General features: G+C 34.9%; 1 long non-coding RNA gene across 2 annotated transcripts; it reads right to left on the bottom strand.

Moving 5' to 3' along the window:
• Window positions 1-2,354: 2,354 nt before the first annotated feature.
• LOC143303319 (uncharacterized) lies at window positions 2,355-5,207 on the bottom strand. 2 transcript variants are annotated; one of them, XR_013059506.1, is made up of 4 exons: window positions 5,015-5,207; window positions 4,712-4,904; window positions 2,572-4,545; window positions 2,355-2,478 (listed from the first exon to the last, which is right to left on the bottom strand). It is a non-coding gene; the product is annotated as an uncharacterized LOC143303319 (long non-coding RNA). The 2 variants fall into 2 exon arrangements; XR_013059504.1 differs by having other exon boundaries at window positions 2,412-2,484.
• Between the last annotated feature and the right edge of the window lie 816 nt (window positions 5,208-6,023).

The following is a 6,023-nucleotide window of genomic DNA, read 5'->3' as shown; positions in this document are numbered from 1 at the left end:
CGAGTGGTGTTCATTCGCGCCTTAGGCTGCGTACAGACTGGCAAACAGGTCTTGCGCTTTATGCCTGGTAAAAGTTTGTTACCAAATGGTATCGACGTTTTGAGAAGTTATAAATTCTTTCTAGGAAATTGGAATTTGAGAAAATTCTAAGAACCAAAATAAATAGTCTAAAATTCGAAATATTTGAAAGTGTAGGCACCATAATTCCAGTTTTAAAGGGAAAATAGGAATAAATAGTCTAAAGATCCAAAAGCTCAAAAAATCCAAAATCGAAGAAAGTCAAAGTACATAATCCTAGAGTGAAATATTTCGAAGATATCAGGATTCAAGAATGCAGGAGTCAAATAATCTAGAGATACATATAAGCCTTTTTGTTCAGTATCTAACTAAATTACCGACCAAATTATCTGTCCGCATGTGTGTACGGTATCATGTCGCAGTATGTAGTTGATCTCTAATCGAAATGCTCTACGCGTGGATAATTTTTCGCTAGTTATCGCTCTGGAAATGCTTAATTACTGAGTCACCAGCGAGGCAACATTTTGCAATCTAAGATTATTGGAGTATCAGTTGCACATATTTCTACACAGCCTCTGATTTCAATTATAAAAAACTACTTTACTTTTGATAGACCGCAGCTCATAACAAATGCTTAGTGAATTATAAAATTCATTTCTTTTCAGATTTTCTAATATTTCGTCATCTCCAAACAAACATGAAAGTTGGAAGTAGATAATTTTTAATCCATTGAACGTTAAATTTAATCAGAAGCTTCTTCGGAATTTCAATTTCAAAATTTCCAAACACTTATCATTTCGGTATAGAATTAAGAATAATAGATAGAATGAGTACACGAATTAAGAAATTTTTAATCAATAGAAAAAAACTTCATCATCAAACACTTGCTCAGACTTTCAGTCCTTTAGTCAGACACTTGTTATCCAGAAAATTGTACAAAATCCAACACACGTGCGGCGTAAGATCTGTTTACATTGAACTGTTGATAGGTTAGAAATATAAACTTTACCAACTATATTTCGAGAAAGAAGTAACCGGTATCCGATTTTCCGGCATGTGGCCATGGGGAAACTAGAATCAGTAAAGAGCGAACCTGGAAGCCGACGTACAGCTCCATGGCTATCCTCGAAGCAAGTCAGAGAGCCGGTCAGAGGGAGAGGCCGCATTCCGATCCACGGAGAAAGCCTCTCGCGCATTTAACCACGAGATGACCGCCCAGAGGTCGCGTAAACGAGCTCCATGGACCCGTTAGTTCGATTCGTATTCGTGTATATCTAACCTAAAATTATTCCATTCCATTGGTTTTTTTCATTTATTTTCTTCAATAGATCATTGGTTGCCTATCCAAATTGCTTCTATGCAAGTTGAAGTATTCACCTGAGGTACATTTAGGACAATTACTGTAATACTTTTGTGCTACATAGGACGATTATAATTTATAGTAATAGTATACAGATAACCATTCGTCACCAGGATGCAAAAGGTGTTATCATATAAGATTATGAAAAAGCAAGCTGTTTCTGACTGATGAAATAAAAGAAGATGAACCGTGAAATTAGATATATGTATTCTTATAGGTTTATTATTAGTATTATAATGTAGTTTTGTTGTTGTTATATTGTAGTCCATTATTGTAATGTAGTTTATGTTGTTATGATGTAGGGCATTGCATTGTGTTATGCAGGAGAAGTGTGGAGTTAAGTGTGAATAGGCAGTGAAAAATATTTGACCGTTCAAGGCCACTAACCCCACTATTCGTCGTAGTAGTTCTCTTATTGAAAGCTATATAACGTGTCAATCTCTCTCTGTTTATGCTGTATTCTTTCATATGGGTGCATTCATAAAAATACGAACTTGCATAACTATGCACAGTTCATTAATTAAGGATGAATATCCAATCAATCTTATTTCTTTTAATATCAAAAACCTCTAAAAATCAGATATCAAACAATAATCAATGTTTCAGTGCTTCAATGGTACAACGAGGGAAGACCAATCCCGAAACGACTGGTTCAGCCAGATCCCGTTGCTCCCACTTGCCGCAACGAAGACGCATTTGAATTCAAATCGGGGAAAGTAGGAGGTTGAAATGTTTGAGGACGTTCGGTACACCGTACACCTGCCACAAGGTGACTGCATTCCACAGCGAGGCGGAACGTAAGTAGCCGGGATCCGCGCTGGAATGTATGTCGGATTTGCTGGAATACTTCACGAGCCGCTAGCAATACGTTGGCCAATTATATGTATCGCACGCGGCACGGCCGCGTGCGCATATCGTTTGTTTTTGCCCAGGTCGGCCTACTTGCGTCGCGTATGATTAACTCGCGCGATTCAGTCTCTGGTACGCTCTTGCTATCCGTGAAATTGACCATTGCTGGTCAGGTGAAATTTTCGATGCATCTTCACGCAACGAACACTACCGTCATTTCTCTTCTTTGCTCTTTTGGTCTGTCTTGGTTTCTGTTCCTGGCACAGAAATAGGTTAGCTTCTTTCTTTTAAGGTTATAATTGTAACATTTTGTTATTAGATATTGATATTATATTTTTCATTACCTTATCATGTACAGTTGGGCTTCTTTTTATTTGTGATCTTGCAGGATTCTACTGTTATTTTAGTGACTTTCTACACTCTTTATGTTCTTTTAACCACCCTTTTTAGTTCTCTCTACTGTTGGCGCATTATAAGCCACACTGTATTCTTCAATATTTTCTCTTTCTTTCATACTGTTAAATCTGTGGTCTCATTAACTACTAAATGTATATAGCATAAACTAATTTCATATTATTCTAGCTTAAAAATTAATCTATATAAAATATTTTTATGTTTTTCAGTTCAATAATCACTTATTAATATAAAATGTTTTAATGTTCCATAGTCTAGCAATTTCTTGCTAATGGTTTCACCATTTATGAATTCAATTAATGAATCAAGGTCATCAAGGATCAACGCTATAAAATTCCTCCAATTTTATAAGCCTAGTAAACTAATCTTATAGATGCATTTTTTTGTTATTAATTCCAGCTCAGACTGTCACCACCTCACCGCAAAAAGTCCGATACGCGTGACGCTATATAACTTCGCATATCCAACGATCACTCATCGGGATCTCGTAAGAATTTTCTTACAAAAGCCCGTGTACTCAATAATAGGCACAACACGAGTACCGGAGGCGTGATTGAATAATGAATTCTTTGCATTCGCGTTCCTCGTAGCCGGATAAGAGGGTTCCTTTGTTTCGTGACACCAATGTTTGCTCGTTGATTCTCTGTATTTGGAACGTTATTTGGACGTATCTACAAAGTGTCCAGCATCTAGAATGGCCGAAGATACGGTGGATAGAAGCGGCTAGAGAAGAATGCGTTCTCTTTCCACGCCGATCGGCGTGATTCGCGCATGAATCAGATTCCATGTAACGGGAAAACGAGATTTCATTCAGTCCCGTGATTTAAATGAGACGAAACGCACAAGGAGAGGTCAAGATTCGTTCTGGATAGCAGAAACTTTGCCGAGTTTTACCTGAAATAATGTATCCAATCCTCAATATAATCTTCATTTTTTTTACACTTAACATTGTTACACTGTGCAATATTATATTGGATTATCAGATAAGTCTTGAAGCTTTTCTAGTATGAATTATACTTTGAACACTTTGTAATAATATAATTAAATCAAATATGCACCACTTTATTCAATAATATTCTGCCACCTATTGAATAGTTCCATTATGCCATTCATACAGAATTTTTCTTCTTTCTGAGCAAAAATGTGACCTCTGAAAGGTTTAAGACTTATCTGGCAATCCAATATTTAATACTGCCACGTTTAACGCTGTTGAGGTTTCCGGGTGAGAGCCGGGTGAAAAGATTCCCGTCGTCTCACCAACATTCTATATACATACATAGTTAACTTCAAGGGGTCAGGAAACGCATCGAACAGTGTTTAAGCAGTATTAAGTATAATACTACACAGTGTAACAATGTAGTAGTAACAAAGTGTGACAATTTAAACCGTGCAAAGAATATTAAAGCTTTCATCTTTTTTTTTGCAAAATAGAGAAGTTATTCATCTGTTAAAAGTAAATTGGTTTCAGCTTATCTCAATGAGTTCAACATATTCGAAGTTAAGAATCTTTTACTATCAAACATAGTCAAATTTTTAACATTACATAAGTTGACGTGATAACATGTTACGGGGGGCTGTAAGGAATGCCTCCGCGCTCCACCACGAAGAAAGGACAGAAGGACTCCATGATTCTGCCTGCAGAATACGTTTCCATGACAGTGTCGTCATTAAAACATCGACGAAGGCGCTAAGTGTATATGGAATGGCAAGCAGTTGCGTGTGCGTAGCTCAATATTATGGCCAGTGGGTCTGCCATTCCTTCCATGGCCATTCTTTCCTACATTCCACGGCGCACGAACACCTTGCACACCTCGCATGTACTCGAGGTGCCTTTTTTGGTGGGTTTAAGTTAGGAGATAAGCAAAATGGAAATCTTGTATGTACAGGTGGTCGTTTAGGTTTACCTAGGTGAAGGGTATAAATAAAACATTAGTAGAGAGTTTTAGATTTACTGGAATTTATCAAAAGATAGTAAAGAATCTTGATTAATAATAAATATATGTTCGAAAAATAACAATAATATCATAATTTCTATCTATGAATAGAAAAAATTATTATGTTCGTATGTACCTATTACATTCTTATCTTTTTATTATTAAACAATGTTATTTTTATTTTAAACAGTTAATAGGCCGTCAGAAACGTGTAAACAATAATTAATAGCTTCTGTTTTCATAAAGTCTATTCATATAGACAAAATTATTGTATGCCTATTATTTTAAAACATAGACATCTTTTTATTATTACTGCTAAAGAATGTTATCTGTAATGAAACAAATCAACTTGAAAACTCAAAATCATTGAAAGTTCGAACAAATTTTATATACTACTGAAAATAGGACTGATGTAAGGATTTAAGGTTAGCTTTCATACCAAACTCGACGACTGGGGTCATAGGTGAATGTGCTGAAAGAAACACTCGTGTATCGCAAATAGATCCACGGAAACAATACAATGGCAAAGTTCCATAACATGGCATTATGGCCCGTGTTACGCGTCCGAGGAGGATTCCGTAAAAAGAAGCATCTACGCGAGAATGCGTTCTCCTTCAAACACATACAGTTGCTACGAGTCACTTATGTGTTATAGTTGCGCAATCTCGGCCTAGTTTATACACTATATAACTCTATAATCTTAAAAATAGAGTTTGTGTTTGTGGAAATATGTAATTTAATGAGAATGTAGATTAATTCTAATTTGTCCCACTATACGAATTCAATCAATTGCAATTTCTTAATCATTTTTATGTGAAATAACTAAACATTATTTTTTACTATTTTGTTTTATATTGTTTAAAAATTATAAAGGATATTTAAAATTCGATTAATATTTTTGATAGTTTGTTAGGAGTTTTATTGTTTATAAATTTAATTGAAATATTTGTCATTTGTTTTGAAATGTTTTTTATTGTAAATAATTAATTATACATGTATATTTTTTACCAATATTAGCAACCAGCGAAGTGTACAATGAATGCAAGAAAAATGCTTCTCGAGAAACGTCCGTACGTCAATTTGCGTAATTGTCCAGTAAAACTGTTCCAAACACGCGATTTACAACGAGGATTTCACTTCAAGCGTTTTAAAGCATGGATAGTAGAATCACATAAAACGAAAGAAAAAATACTTTTTAAAATTATTATGGACCTGCGTTTCAGTCTTCGCCAAAAAAATAAACTGTTAAAAATAAAAAAGTAATAATCCAAAAACACATAGATACCACCTTAGCCTATCTGAATATTAAAACTCTCTTATCACTCTTTAAATTAAATTGAAGATTTTTCCATTATTTGCTAATACTCAAATATCAAATAACATAAAATTACACCTGTTTCAACACTAGAGCAAATTAAGTCAGCGTTACAAAACCCAACTAAAACAAT

This window comes from Bombus vancouverensis, chromosome 1 (assembly GCF_051014615.1).
Source record: "Bombus vancouverensis nearcticus chromosome 1, iyBomVanc1_principal, whole genome shotgun sequence".
NCBI lineage: Eukaryota > Metazoa > Arthropoda > Insecta > Hymenoptera > Apidae > Bombus > Bombus vancouverensis.
The sequence above is the reverse complement of the archived record's forward strand: the minus strand, read 5'-3'. Positions and strand labels throughout refer to the sequence as shown.